Source organism: Macaca fascicularis, chromosome 4 (genome assembly GCF_037993035.2).
Source record: "Macaca fascicularis isolate 582-1 chromosome 4, T2T-MFA8v1.1".
NCBI classification, from domain to species: Eukaryota; Metazoa; Chordata; class Mammalia; order Primates; family Cercopithecidae; genus Macaca; species Macaca fascicularis.
The window spans coordinates 79,408,655-79,424,247 of record NC_088378.1 but is presented as its reverse complement, the minus strand read 5'-3'; the positions used below and the strand labels follow the sequence as shown (position 1 = coordinate 79,424,247).

Genomic DNA, 15,593 nt, shown 5'->3' with positions numbered 1-15,593 from the left:
CATCTCAGGGCCGCTCTTCATATTAAGTTATCTGCTTAAATGTTATTAGACTTTATGTATGTCAGTATTCCAACACCACTTTAAGGGCAGACCATTGTACTAATTATTAGGGAATTTTTTGATTTTTCCACTGAGAGTGTATCCTAGATGGCAAATAAGAGTTTTCTAGTGTACCCTGTCATGGAAAATGCAGCTTTTCAAAAGTCCTAGCTTTATGCATTGGTTTCATTCTAACTCACAATCTTATGTAAACCCAAAGCAGCCTTTCGCATCTCCACATGAAAACCAAAACAGAGTATCCACACCTCATGATTAAAGCTGTTTCTCAGCTTTCTCTTGATATTTGGCCCATTTTTCTACCATTTTTGCCAGTCAGCTATGCATTTTGAATTATAATTGCTACATTTCATCAATCACCTACCCATACTTTGCAGTAAGACTACTTGGGGATTATCTATTGTGCTGTATTAATAGGAACCAAAGTCTACTTTCAGTTATATAAATGTGAATTATCAGAGCTTGTCCACTCCTCAAAGTAAAATGTACATCCAGGCAACTTGAAATATAAAATACACTGGTAAAAGATTAGAGCTAGAGATAAGAATTATAAATAATGGTGTAAGTCAAGAGATGTAGATGAGGGCCAGGAAGCAAAGTTTTCAGGAATTTAAAAGGGTGTTCACCAAGAAAGTTGGAGGATTCATGAAATGGTCAGAGAAAGATGGTTTTGGTTTACAGTGAGTGAACATAGTAACCCCACCCCCGCCATTATCCACAGGGAATATGTTCCAAGAACCTCAGTAAATGCCTGAAACCACGGATGATGCCTGAAACCATGAATGGTACCAAATTCTATATATACTATGTTGTTTTCCTATACATACCTACTAGGGATAAAATATAGTGTATAAATTAGACACAGTAAGAGATTAACAATAATAATAACATAGAATAATTATAACAATATACCAACTTCGCTACTCTTTCACCCTGGGACCATTATTAAGTAAACTAAGGGCTACTTAAACACACTCACTGTGATACCCCGACAGTAGCTCTGATAACCAAGACAGCTACTAAGTGACTAATGGATGGGTAGAGTATACAGCATGGATACTCTGAACAAAGGGATGATTCACATTCAAGGCGAGATGGAGCAGAATGATCCGTGATTTCACCATGCTATTCAGAACAGTGCACAGTTTAAAAACTAGGCATTGTTTATTTCCAGAATTTTCCACTTAATAATTTTTGGACCACAGTTCATCCCAGAAACTGAAATCTCAGAAAGCAAAACTGTGGGTAAGGGGAGACTATATACTAGGGAAAGGATCTCAGGAATAATGTAACATATTCTAGCCATGTCCCTACAGAAAAATGGGAGAAGACTTGTTATGCTAAACTCTTCTCTAGAAAGCAGTATTAAAAACCCTCTCTTATCCAGCATGTCATTGAGAATAGTATTTTCTTTCCTTATTCATTTCCCCCTGATTATGAAGTTAGAGAAAAAACTGTTTATTAATAAACTCTCTGTACATTTAAGTTTGGATGTAGTTTTTCTTTATTGAGCCAGTTCAAACTAAAATTTTCAATAGTATTAATAACTAACACTAAATAACTTCTGACTGTAAATGATAATTTCACCTATTTCAATGTGTTCAGTGAATAGTATGGTGTTTACCATTATCTACATTATCTTACCCATTTTCATCAAATATTTGCACCTTATTCATTATTGGCTACGCTTTTATTATACCATACTCCCATCCCAGTAAAAGTAAATTTTTAAAAATTAATTTAAAATATAGTTTTCTAAAACTCTTTTAGGTTTGTAAGCTTAAAGAATGTTTGATGGCATCATACATATATTTGTATAATGAATATAGACAGTAATATTTTTGTTTCCCAACGTTCAGTAAAATGACTTGCCCATCTATCTTTCTTAATAAATAAATGTAAGATCTTCACAACAAATCTGAGACATCCTGGGGAAAATGATTCTACTTCCCAGTGGTATAACATAGGATATACTATATAATGTTAGTAAATCAATAATTCAAAAGAGAAATTTTAATTATATGAATTTATCTAGCTTTTAAAGGATAATGAATATACCAATTTATCTATTTGACCTTTCTTAAAAAGAGTAATCAACACTATATAGAAAAAGAGTCATGAGTAGTTTGAGACCAGCCTGACCAACAAGGCGAAACCCCATCTCTTCTAAACACACAAAAAATTAGTCAGGCATGGTGGTGCACAAGTGTAATCTCAGCTACTCGGGAGACTGAGGCAGGATAATCCCTTGAACCCAGGAGGCAGAGCCTGTGGTGAGCCGAGTGTGCCACTGCATTCCAGCCTGGGTGAGGGAGTAAGACTCCGTATCAAAACAAAAAGCCCCAGAAAACAAAAACAAAATAGTCATCGCAATAGAATAAAGCATCCCATTTCAAAGTAATTGTACCATTTTACATTTTCATGAGGATTCTATGAAAGAAATATTCATTTGTAAATCCTTTAAGGTTGCTCTATTATTCATGTTGCTTCAAGAATACATTTTGCTGACCAATTTGGGACTGACTTTTATCAAATATATCACATGTATTTTTCCTTTTGTACTTTAACACTTTAATTTTTGTCTCATTTTGACAGATAGTTATCCCTTCTGCAATCAGCAGCTGTTTTTTCTCTACCTAGCAACCTGGAAGGCTGACGTTAGAAACAGTTTTTATCATTAAGACTCTGCCCCAGTCATGTGGGAATTGAGATTTCATTGATTTCTTTACCAGCTTCACTCAGATTCTAGTCATGCAGCTGTCTCTGCTTTCTTCCACTGCTTCAGGTAGAAGTTCAAACTACAGACCTAGGCAATAGTTTCAACTCTTTCCAGAATATTTTCCGTGGAGAGTTGGAAGAATGGAAACCCAGTCACCAGCTCTACCTTTAGCTTTTCTCCGATCTCCTGATATGTATGGCCTATTTTGCATTCCTGTTACTCAGAAGGGGAAAAACTATTCCAGACAATCTACCTCTGTGCCCATTTCCAAGAGCCCAGTAAGCATACAGCTTCAGGTGTCAGGCACTGTTCTTTTTATGTTGCATTCCTCATTTTTGGAGATGTATAGCTTGCTTTTATACACAACTATGCCTTTTAAATGCATTTAAACAGATATGTCTATCATTGCTGTTTGTTTGGATTTGCAGGTGGTTGATTACATTTGGATTCTCAGGATCATCTTGACTAGAATGTTTTTGAAGTTTTTAACTTTTATGTTTTATTTTTTAAGACATAGGGTCTTGGTATGTTGCCCAGGCTGGGATGCAGTGACAAAGCATGGGAGCATTGATCTGCTTTATTTTTAACCTGTTTTGGTTTACCCTTACTTACCCTTGCCTCCAGAAGGTCACCAAATTGATGCCAAACCTACGACAGACACTTGATTGGCACAGCACACTACAGTCCAGAACTTCTGAGCCCAAGTAATCCTCCTGCTTCAGCTTCCCATGTAGCTGGGGCTACAGGTGCGTGCCACCGTAAGTGGCTGAAGTTTTTAACCTTAGCTATTGGAATTAATATAATTAGGATCAGGATTATTGAAAATATGTGTAAGAGGAAATATATAATCAATCAAATAGCTCTTATACAGGAGTACTTATATTTACCTGGAAAATGTATTTCTTCATCTTTGTTCTTACTTAAGAATTTTTGTATCATTTATACAGAATCATAAATGGGTAACATTAATAAGAGTTTGTTTTAATTTGTTTTTATAAAGCAATATAATGGAATGAAGACTCAGGCAGTGTGAAATGTATTTTCAATTATTGTTTTCCTATAATAGTGATGTAATTGCACTGATCCTTTTACATTCAGTTTCCAAAGGCCCCTTATGTTCAATAATAAATGTTTTCACAACAACTAGCTATGATTATGATATATAGCCTATATAGAGGTCAAACCAATGATTTTGATAAAGCTGCTTTGCATTAATCATTTTGGCACAGATAAATATTAATAAATTACAGTAAATAGTTTAACTTTGTGGTTTCTTAAATGGTACAGTTTTATGAGGTAGCAGCTGAAACAAAAATATGAAAATCCAGAAATTGTGTAGGCTTTTGTTTGCTGTACAAGTATGATTTCAATACTATCTGCTTAACTCTGATTGATTGTTTACAATATTGATATCATAAGGAAGTGTTTTCTAGGTAATATTATCCAACTTAAGGAGGTGAAAGTCAACACAATTTATTTCAATGGACTTAACTTTTAGAGAGAACCAGAATTCATTACTTTCATTCCTATTACTACAGGAGACTTTGTAACATAAAATGTGGTGTAACACTTTTGAAAAAAAAAGTCTGGGTCCAGAAACGAAGATAAAGCAAAAGAAAAAAGACCTTCAAATCCAGCAAAAACTTCAAATCCAGAAAGTCAGGAATATAACTTAACCCTTAAAAAAATCACTTGAATTTTCTTGGAAGGAGTCAAGCACCAAAATCAGAAATGGCTCACTGCGGTCATGGTTCACTTCTACAAAAAGAATATAGTAGAAAATAAGAGGCATAGTTTTCTATTATCGAAGTATAAAGATTATTCAGAAATCTTGTGAACATGTGGCTGAGGTCTTGGTTCTCACTGGATGCATATAAGCATAAGCTTCAGTTATATCAACTGCAGCTTTGCCTCAGGAGTTATGCTGATGGTGATCCCCAATGTGTAAGAACCTACTGGAAGATGCCTTTAGACATAACTGAAACAGAGGCAGAAACAAGAATCAGAGAATTTGGAGAAAGTTAGGCTAAAATCTCCACTGGTTGGTAGTTCTTTCCCATAGGAGAGGGTAGTGTCTGTGTACTTGTGTCCCAGGTTCAACTCAACATTGGCCCATTGGCCTGCATCAGAGACACAGGACTTAAGGCAGAATGGAAATTGCTTTATAACAAATAAAACATATGAAATTATCTGGAATGGATTAATTTATTTAGACATGGTAGAGAAACTCCACCCACTTCTGTGAATGACAGCCCACGTTTCAATGTTATGTCTGCACTTGTTCTACACAGGATTCCTAACAAATGAGAAGTTAGTTAGAAAACAACTGTGCTCTTACCATCTGTTAGATTTTACTAATGTTAGACTTTAATATCCTAACTGTTGGCAAGAATAAATGCATCATGTTTTGGGATTTTAATTTTTGCCTAGATGTTTGGTCAGGAAGGGGGCATTATGATTTTTAACTTTAGATCGTTTTCTAAACCATTATTTTAGGATTAAGGTAATTTGATGTTCTCAAAAGATCTTCACATAAGATGTAGAGAACTGTATGGGACCATATGTCTGAGAATTATTCGAATTGAACATTAGAATAAGAATAAATTTTCAAATTAGGCCGGGCACAGTGGCTCATGCCTGTAATCTCAGCACTCAGCAAGGCAGGCAAATTCCCTGAGTTCAGGAGTTCGAGACCTCCCATCTCTACTAAAATACAAAAAAATTAGCCGGGCATGGTGGCAGGCACCTGTAGTCTCAGCTACTCAGGAGGCTGAGGCACAATAATTGCTTGAACCTGGAGGCAGAGGTTGCAGTGAGCCAAGATTGCGTCACTGCACTCCAGCCCCTGCGCAAAAGAGCGAGACTCTGTCAAAAAAATAAAAAATAAACAAATAAATAAAAATGTTCAAATTGAAGAACCAGTAGAAACTTGTATTTACTTTGAATAACATTTTTTCTATCTAATATATTTTACACTATCAGAGGCTTTGTGTCATAAATCTAAGCTGTCCAACAATTGATCCCAGAAAACACCTACTAAAAATCTAATAAAATATCAGTTTTTATATGAGTCATGAGGACTTCTGAAAGTAGAAGCAGGATGTCCAATAAAGAGAGCAAAGAGCTTGGCAGTATTAATGGAAGAAGTTCTTATTCTTCATTTTTCATGTTTCCCTAGGTGAATAAGAATTTTCTCTTTCTTCCCAAAAAAGAAAACACAGAAACAAACAAACAAAAAAACCCTTCTAGCCTTTTTCTTGCCCAAATCTATTTCTCAACGAGAGCATAGGTGAGACTGGGAGAAGGAACTGGGTATCTGCTTATATACCTTATATGGAATCTGTTTTGGAAGCAACTTATTCTCAGGAATTATGCTTTCCCTCCTTATGTCTGATGTATTTATTAAAATTGTCTCGTAAGCCTATTATTTTGGCAATTTAAGGATTAAGAAAGCTTAATTTTGGCTTTGATTCAAGCCACATTTTCCAAGTCAGATTTATCAATAATTTATATCTTAATTTAACTATTTTTTTTTTTTTTTGCAGTTTTCTCAATTTATCTAGAACTCACTTTGGAAGAGAAGAATGATTATTTGTCACTCCTGAAGCTTAGTGCCAAAAATGTATGTATCAAAAAGTTTTACGGTAAAGATAAATGATTTATAATTACACAAAAAGGCACCAGCCTCATTTGTGCTGAACTCACCTGTATGGCAGTTATTTTTGTAAAACTAAAAATACTTTGTATTTGTGCAGCTTTCCATTTTTTGAAGTTTTTAAATAAATATATTCTTCCCTGATTTTTCTAGACTTTCTAATATAAGTGGATATTTTTGTCTCATTTACACAAAGTAATGGAATTTCAGAGAATCTGAAAGTGACATCACAGGAACTAGGAAATTATTGAGATGGAAATGAAACCCATACTTATGACTTGAGTTCAGTGTCTATAAACTCATTCACTAATAAAGGAATTTAATTATCAGTCACTGTGCAAAGCCCCAAAGAAAGACTGGTAAACCAAACAGAATTGGTACCTGCTCTCACGGAGTTATAGTTTAGAGGGCAAGCACACAATAATATGTGTAAAATCAATAAAGTTGAAAATGTACTATCACAGGAGAAATTCAAGATGTCATGGGATGATGCAGTAGAGAACACCTAAGCCAGCTCATACCATTGACACTTCTGTAAATAATAGTTTTAATGCTGAAAAAGAATTCAAAGGCAGTATATATAAAACATAAAGATCACAATAGGCATGATTATTACCTGACAAAAACTGTTAGAATAACACCCTGATCTCTCTTCATGTTTAATTTATTTGGCAAACTATTAGATACAAAAGATTCAAAGGTGAATATGATATGGTTCCTGTCCTCAAAGAATTCTCAACCATCGAAGAAAGACAGGTAAGTATATAGTTGCAACAGAGTATGGCATATGTTATGATAATACTTGGTGATGACTGCTTTGGAAACATAGAGAAGAATATGGAATATTATCTAGGAGTGTCCAGAAAGGTGTCACTAAGAAAGTAAACTTTGAGCCAGCTCTCGAAAGGTATGTAAAAATGGGTCAAATAAAGAAGAGGACGAAATAACCAAAAAGCGACAGAATGTGGAAGTTAACGTATTAAAGTAATGATATATCCAGGAGATAGGAAATGTTTAATGTGTTTTTACTGCTAGATGCTTGGAAGGAATATTTTAAGAGGTTTGAGGGGAGTTATTTTGGGGTGAGGCTGCAAAATTCAATATAAATATACACTTAACATGAGGGCAACCGAGGTCTTTTAAAATGGGCTTATGATGGAGATATTTTTAGGATTTTGCTTTGTGCATTGGTTACGGTAGGAAGACTCAAACAAGGAAACCAATTAGGGATCTATGGCAATAGTTCATTCAAGAGATAATTGAGGAATTTTGATTAAATCATTGAGAGTAAATAAAGACCTTATTTAGGAGACATTTCAACATTTCAAGGAGAATTTTTAGTACTTCAGTGTTTAAGATGAAGGAGAGTGTGTAATGATTCATAACCAGTGGTTATGTATATTTTACATAGAATAGATATTCCAGTTGTAGAGTTATGACTTCTGAACAATATAATTAATTATAACCATTGGGTATCTAGTAATATGAATACAGATTTCTCCAAGAATAAATCATATCAGTTCAAAGCTCATATGATATGTGGCTTGGTCAAATTGAAGTTGAATTTCAAAATTTGAAAAATAGCAAAACAGGTTTAGATAATGAAATTATTTAGTATATTGGGAGTCTAGATATAGTATAAATATAAGGTTCTGAATAAAACAAGTATCTAAAATATATTATATAAAGTAATATATGAAAAATTTATGAAAAAATTTTAAATGGACAAAATGGAATACCGAAGTTGTATAAATAGTTATTAAATGAAGCCAAAAAATATTGAGACAAGGAATCAAGTATTTAAAGCCACACCATGCTAAAATATGATTTTAAAAATAAAAAGTGTATTTTTAGTTGAGTCTCTTTGGAAAATGCAAAAGTATATCCAAACAAACATAGAAAACTTTGCAAGTACATGGTAGTATATTTAAATATATTGTACACTTTTTAAAAAATTAAATTGCTAAAGCAGATGTAAAATTCTAATGGTAAATTTTCTACAGCATGATGCCATTGACAGTCTCCATCTGACTCTACTCCTAAGAGCATAGTTTTGAAAAGCAACTCTTAGCTTAGTAGGAGATATTCATTGAGTCACACTTAAATTATCATAATCAGAAACACCTATCATTTTTAAGTCTCATGTGAAGTTTAAATGGACTATGTGTGAGAGGGAGCAGGTGAAAATTCACCTCAAGAAAGCAAGTCTTTTAAGAGTGCAACTTCTGGAATCAAACAAACACAGATCCCATACCTGTTCCACCACTTTATAATTACATAGCCCTGAAAATTTAACACCTCGTACCTCAGTTCCTCAGTTGAAGAATGGGTCTGATAATAGTAAATCATAGGGATTTTGTGAAAACTAATGATACAAAAGATGTAAATATTTTAGCATAGTACATAGTAAGAGTTCAATAATAGTATTCAGTAACTCATAGTAATTTTAATAGAACAGAGAGTGAAGAAGAGATCAAGGAAGAAATAGTCATGCTAGATCATCCGTAAATGAGTCCATTATATTGACAACAGACTTGTCAAAAGCAATAATGGGTAGCAGAAAATACTAAAATAATATGTTTGAACTGCTGTGAAAAAGCAATGGTCTACCTAAAATGGTGTACTTACTAAAAATATCTTTTAAGGATAAGGGTGAAATAAAAGAGGTTTTACATGAATAAATAGTAAGAGTGCTTACTGCCAAGTAATTTGAATAAAGTAATTTCTAAGGATTGCCACTGAGGAAGAAAGAAAATGATTCCAGAAGGAGGACTGAGATGATTAAACAAATGATGAACAAAAAATATCATTAGTTATATAGGTAAATCTCTACAAAAAGGTCTGTAAAAATAATAATGTATAATTTTCACTGTCAGCATATCAGAAAATATTCTTGACTACAGAAGAATGTAATCCAGGAGTGGCATGATCAGAATAAAATCATTCCAAGGTAAGTACTGTTTAAGAGACAGTTAAGATATTAATATCAGACTTTATGCTAAGTCTACATACTGTATAAAAATTTCCAAAAGTACAAAAGGGGCAAAATGGGAGGAACAATGCCCATTTTTTTTCAAATAAATAAAAGATAATTAAAAAGGTAGAGAAAGCAAGACAGATTAAGCAATTTAAAGTAAAATGGAAGAAAAGGTATAAATATATGAATTATCACAATAGATGTAAAAGAACTAACCTTGCTAGTTAGGAGACAGAGATTGTCATACATGATTTCTTTTATATATGCTTTTTGCAAGACATTCACTTTAAAATAGGGCACAGAAACATCGAAAGTGAAAAGACAGAAAATGGTCTAAGAAATGGTCACCATAAAAATATAAAAATTCTGAAACAGTATTTTCTAATACAATTCACTCAAAATATATAAAGCAATAACTGATAGAGATGCATGAAGGAAATGAAAAATATCACACTATCATGGAAGATTTCAATGTACTTTCTCAATTTGTGGTAGATTGAGCAAACATAAGAGTATACAAAACTTGAAAAGTATATTTAACAAGCTGAAGTATATATAGAATATTTGTAGCAAGTGTTAGTATTTATTCAATATCCCTTTGCCACTTATGAACCCAGTTTACACCAAAGGTATTTTACTGCAAACAATTTTAACATCATGTCTGGGAACTCTCTTTCAACCTAAGTGCTCAGGTTAGGCAGGAAGCACTGAGTAATTCATGCTCAATAATACAAATATTTTTGTCTTCCCTTTCTTTTTCACTTACCTATTTTTCTACTAGTGTTTCTATATTCACTCAAATATTTTTCTCAGAGTCTGCTCTGGGGTGAAAAAAAATGTAAGCACTGGAATTGATTCTAGGAAGCGAACCTTCAGGATGGGCTTCTGGCATTAGATTACTTCTCAGACAGATATTCAAAGGACCACATTGTTGGTAAGTAGCATGGTAATGTCTCCCGTATGCCATAGGATAACCTTAACTAAGACTCTCATCTATAGTATACTGAGATGGAATAGAAATGGAGTGGGGAAGAATTCATGCTATGAGGCATATGCTAGTAAGAAGGGGCACTTGGGATTGTTGAATCATTCAGAAGCCCAGCAGTGGCTAAATTCTGTTAGTCAAGATTGATAGTAGAAGATGCTTCCATGGAATTGATATTCCCAGTTTCGATGGAGATGATAGAATTGCAGAACAGCAGAGACTGCACAGAAACACTTGCCCATAAAAGGCAAGTTCAACAGGATACACCTCTCTGTGGATGTGAGCTAGCCTCTGACTTCAACCACTCCAGAGTTTCAACAGTCATGGTGGCAGTGATGGAGGCAGTTAGTAGGCCTTAAAGCATGTAGCAGCAACAGAAAATAATGCTGATATCGTCTCATCCCTTGAGGAAACCAACTAGCTCCTTAGTGATAATTTAATGACATTATATTTCTTATTTCCTATAAGGTCCAGGATTCTGACCTCACAGGTATTTTGTACAAATTGGGAATATGAGTTAGCCTTCTTTGCCCTCATCGCCTTGCCCAATCCACCATTTTTGGAGTAAGACTCCCTGAATACCTTCATGGAGTCCAACATAGCATCACCTGGGACTTTGATGAAAGAGGTTCAACATGGGTGCATGATTATGGATTCTTCAGGCCTGCAATATACGATATACTTGCTGACTGAATTTCTCAGTAGTCTATTTAAAAATACAGTTAATATGACAACTTGAGAATGACAGCTTGGGGTGCTATTCTTCAAAATCTGATATATAATTGAACCAATGGACATTATATGTCACTGTGTCCCTGGTTAGCCATAAAGCATGGAGAACTACAGTTACAGAAGTGGGAAGCTCCTCTCATCCTCACCTCTAGTGATGAACTATCCCTAATACTTTGAAGACAAAAAGATCTAGTTATCTGGGTGGGTAAGGAGTGCGTTAAACCTAAAGCTATAGTTGCTTCCTAGATATTTTGGGGTCCTTGCAATGGCAACCCACTACCAAAGAAAGGAGATGTGTATTGGTAAGGGATGTTGACCCACGTTATCACAAGCACAAAATAACTCTGAGTATTTTTCCTGAAAAAATAAATGAATAATAATATTATTTATTTTCATTGAGCAAAATGTACAGAAGAACTAGCCAGGAGAGAATACAAGAATTCTGTTAAGATATTCATTTTGAGATTACCATTGTATCCCCAAGTATAGAAGGTCTCTAATTTTAGCTTACTGCTATTGAATCATTTAAATCAAATATCCAGATGAAACTATTACACATTTACTGAGATTCAACTATCTCAAGACACTCTGTAATCAAAATTTAGTAATTTTAATTTAGTATCCCATTAACTCTGAAATAAATCTATAATTAAAATGTTGTGAATAGACACTGTCTTAAACAGGCTGTAAAAGAATGGCATAAACTTAATGTCAGGAACAGATGGACTTGAGTGCTGTGAAGCAGAATGGCTACCTACTTTGGAAAACAGTTTGGAGGTTTCTCACAAAGCTACACATAGAGTGACCTTGTGACCCAGGAATACCACTATTAGAAATGAAAATGTTTGACTACACATAAAGGTTTAAATGAATTAATATAGCAGCATTATAAATATTAACCAAAAAGTGGAAATACCCAAAATAATCATAAACCAATGAGTTGGTAAACAAAATGTGGTATATTCATAAAATGGAATATTATTCAGTAATAAAAATGAGTAATGTGGCCGGGTGTGGTGGCTCACGCCTGTAATGCCTGCACTTTAGGAGGCCGAGGTGGGCGGATCACGAGGTTAGGAGATCGAGACCATTCTGGCTAACACGGTGAAACCCCGTCTGTACTAAAAAATACAAAAAATCAGCCGGGCGTGGTGGCGGGCACCTGTAGTCCCAGCTACTAGGGAGCCTGAGGCAGGAGAATGGCGTGAACCTGAGAGGCGGAGCTTGCAGTGAGCCTAGATGGCGCCGCTGCGCTCCAGCCTGGGTGACAGAGCGAGACTCTCTCTCAATAAATAAATAAATAAATAAATAAATAATTAAATAAAAAGAGTAATGTACTGATACGTGCTAAACATGTATGGTCCTCGAAAACACATGCTAAGTGAAAGACACCAGTCACAAAACACCACATATTTTAGTATTCTATTTATATGAAACATCCATAACAAAAAACTCTATAGAGACAGAATGCATTTTAGTGATTGTTTAGGGATGGGAAAGTGGGAAGAACTGTGGAATTACTGCCAGTGAGCATGTTGTTTCTCTTTGCAGTGGTCAAAATGCTCTACAATTGATTGCAATGACCTGAATATACTAACAGCCATTGAATTGTACACTTGAAATAGATTGTAACAACTCTGAATATACTAATAGCCATTAAATTATACATTTGAAATAGATAGGTTATATGGTATATTAATTGTATCTCATAAAGCTGATACATATTTTAAAACTTAGTCATTTCACAAAAATGAAAAAAAATGGCTAATGTACTTGTGACATGTTACTCAATCATGTAAAAAAAAAAAAAGAAACACAAGGTAACAGTATTTCTGCATTATTTAGCACAAACTAGATTTTAAAAAATTAAAAATTAACATGTGTAGTAGCAAGAAGTATTATTGAAAATGGGGATCAAGTAGAATAATGGTCATCAGGAGCTGACGGGGAGAGGGAATGAATAGTGTTTTATTGAATTTTTAAAACTGTATTGAGATATTATTGATACATTTTAAAAACTGGACATACTTAATGGAGACAATTTAGTGACTTTGGAGATATGCATATATCTGCGATGCCATCGCCACAATCAAAAGTTCCATATGAAAAATGTGAAAAATCTCTAGAGATGTATGGTGGTGATGGTTGCACAACCATGTGAATGTACTTAATGTCACAGAACTGTACACTTAAAATGGCTAAAAGGGTAAGTTTTACGATATGTGTATTTTACCACAATTTAAAAAAAAGGTAAAGAAGAGGAAGGAGAAGAAGAAGGAGGAAGAGGAGGAGGAGGGGAAGATGGAAGAGGGGAATACAAAGGAGAAGGAGAAAGGAGGAGGGAGAAAGGAGGGGGAAAAAAGGAAGACAAATGGAAATTCTTGTCCTCTGGTCACCAAAGCATAAATAAAATAAAATTAAAAAGCTGAGAACCAGACTGAGGAGCTGAAATGTGATGTGGAAACCTTCGTGTCCTATTCCTGCTTCTCATCTCAGCTCATTTGTGTTTGACTCACTGGCTTGTTGAGCATCGAGTGAGTGCTTGTCTGTCTGTATTTCCACCAACTCACATATTCTTCCTGGAAGATGAGTAACTTACACAATTCATAAAATTGTGAAAGATTTCTTCTTATTCCATTCAAAGGAGGAATCAGTGAATTGAAACTTGGACACCATAGGTCCATCTCTTTCAGACATTGTTTTGTAGACTGCTGTTCTCAATCGAGCACACTCTGCTTTTTCACTTTCTGTTCTCATATACTAAGAGAATGTTATTGAGGGTCATCTATACTTCCAGTAGTAATGCTAATATCTTTATTCTCAGTCTGCAAGTCTCACTCTTATTGGTCTGAATTCTACAGTAATGTAATTGAATTATACTTTCTTTACTTCCTGAATTTCTGAGTTTTATCCAGGACTAACAGGAGCAATAACAGCTATAACATTGGGTAAATCAAGAGGGTGGCATTGGCCCTTTCCTTTCTACTACAAGGAGACTGACAAAAATTTGCCATAAACTTCTTGCTTGTTCATCAAGAAATACATAAAGCAACAAAGACAACCCTTCACTTTGACTGCTAAGACTGTGGAGGGAATGAGTAATTTGGAAAAAAAAAAAAAGTTGTTTTTTTTCTGTGTATTCTTATTATTGCCACATTCTTTATGCTGGAAAAAATAAAAATTTTACTAATTCCTATGTGGTCCATTGTACTCAGAACACTTAAGTTTAAAATAAGCAAAACATTTTTTTAAAAACCAGCAATTATCTACTAATGCCTGTCAAACGCGTATCTCATTGAAGTCAGAGGCATTTCTTGCAAGACTTTTAGCAAATTTTGCATAGATGTGAGCTGTAGAACAGTAAAACTACACATGAAAATAAGGAGTACATTTTAAATAGCAAAGTAAATTAGTTAAAATGTAAAAACAGTAAACAGCAGGTCAGTAGGTTCTACTTCAGATTTTATCACTGTCTAACAGTGAGATTTTGGATAATTTGTTTAAGCTATTCAGGTTGTAAACTCATCCATTAGACTTAAAGATATTTAAGGTTGTTTCTAGTTTAAAATTTTAGAATCCTTAAAATTGTCAGTTATCCAAATTACTGCTTTCTACAACCTTAAAATCTACACTTTAGGAAATAACTGCATGACTGCCTTATGTTTTTAAACCAATATTTGGAACTCTGTAGACAAATCTTCAGTCATCAAGCAGAATAGATTATGTGTACTTTGCAATAAAAGTTACTGTTCTATAAAAATCCATTTTTCTATTCCTCCAAATCATGTTTATGGTTGACTGCCCACTAAGAGAACAATTTCCCTACCAATAATCTAGATTTTTATTTCCTTTGTTCTCCATTTTCCTATTCTAATCCTTTACTATATTAATTAACAATAAAGGACAAATAAATAAACCAATATTAAGATTATCTTGTGACTCATACCTAAAAGGAATAAAAATGGGAGAAAAATATCATTTAATTTTTTTTCTATATTTATCTCTTGCTAGAAACTGGGAACAGAATTCAGTGAACTTAGTATTATCTTAATAAGATTATAGCCCATAGTTACATTACGTCCTATAAACACAGGCATCCCTAAGGACTGGGATGAGGTCTCTTGATTTTTGGTTTTCAGCATCTAGCACCAGGCTAAAAAAATGAAAGGTTCTCTATAAATGTGTGTTGAACTGCATTTAGCTGAAGGAGACAAGGAAAGCAAAAGGAAATTTGAATTGACTGGGCTGGGACATTTTTGAGTACTTTACAAAGTTTTCACAAAAGGTTATTGACTTGTACTGATAGTTTTAATAAACATGCTGAGGCTCCAAGGCAAAAAGAACCACCATTTCATGGACTTCCTTAATGGGCTACAGCCAAATTGCATAACTCTGGCTTGATAAGCTGGTTTCCTACCAAGTTCAGGTTTTTGCACCATGTCCACTCTACCTCATAATTCGCCAGTAC

The 15,593-nt window shown here is 34.3% G+C and overlaps 2 long non-coding RNA genes across 3 annotated transcripts in view; one reads left to right on the top strand and one right to left on the bottom strand.

Annotated features, from left to right (window-relative positions):
* Positions 1 to 15,593, bottom strand: part of LOC135970572 (uncharacterized) — a 112,289-nt gene that overhangs the window by 25,356 nt on the left and 71,340 nt on the right. The window lies entirely within an intron of this gene.
* On the top strand, positions 6,320 to 9,381 carry LOC123572992 (uncharacterized). The gene is made up of 3 exons (XR_006697667.2): positions 6,320 to 6,398; positions 7,115 to 7,187; positions 9,308 to 9,381. It is a non-coding gene; the product is annotated as an uncharacterized lncRNA (long non-coding RNA).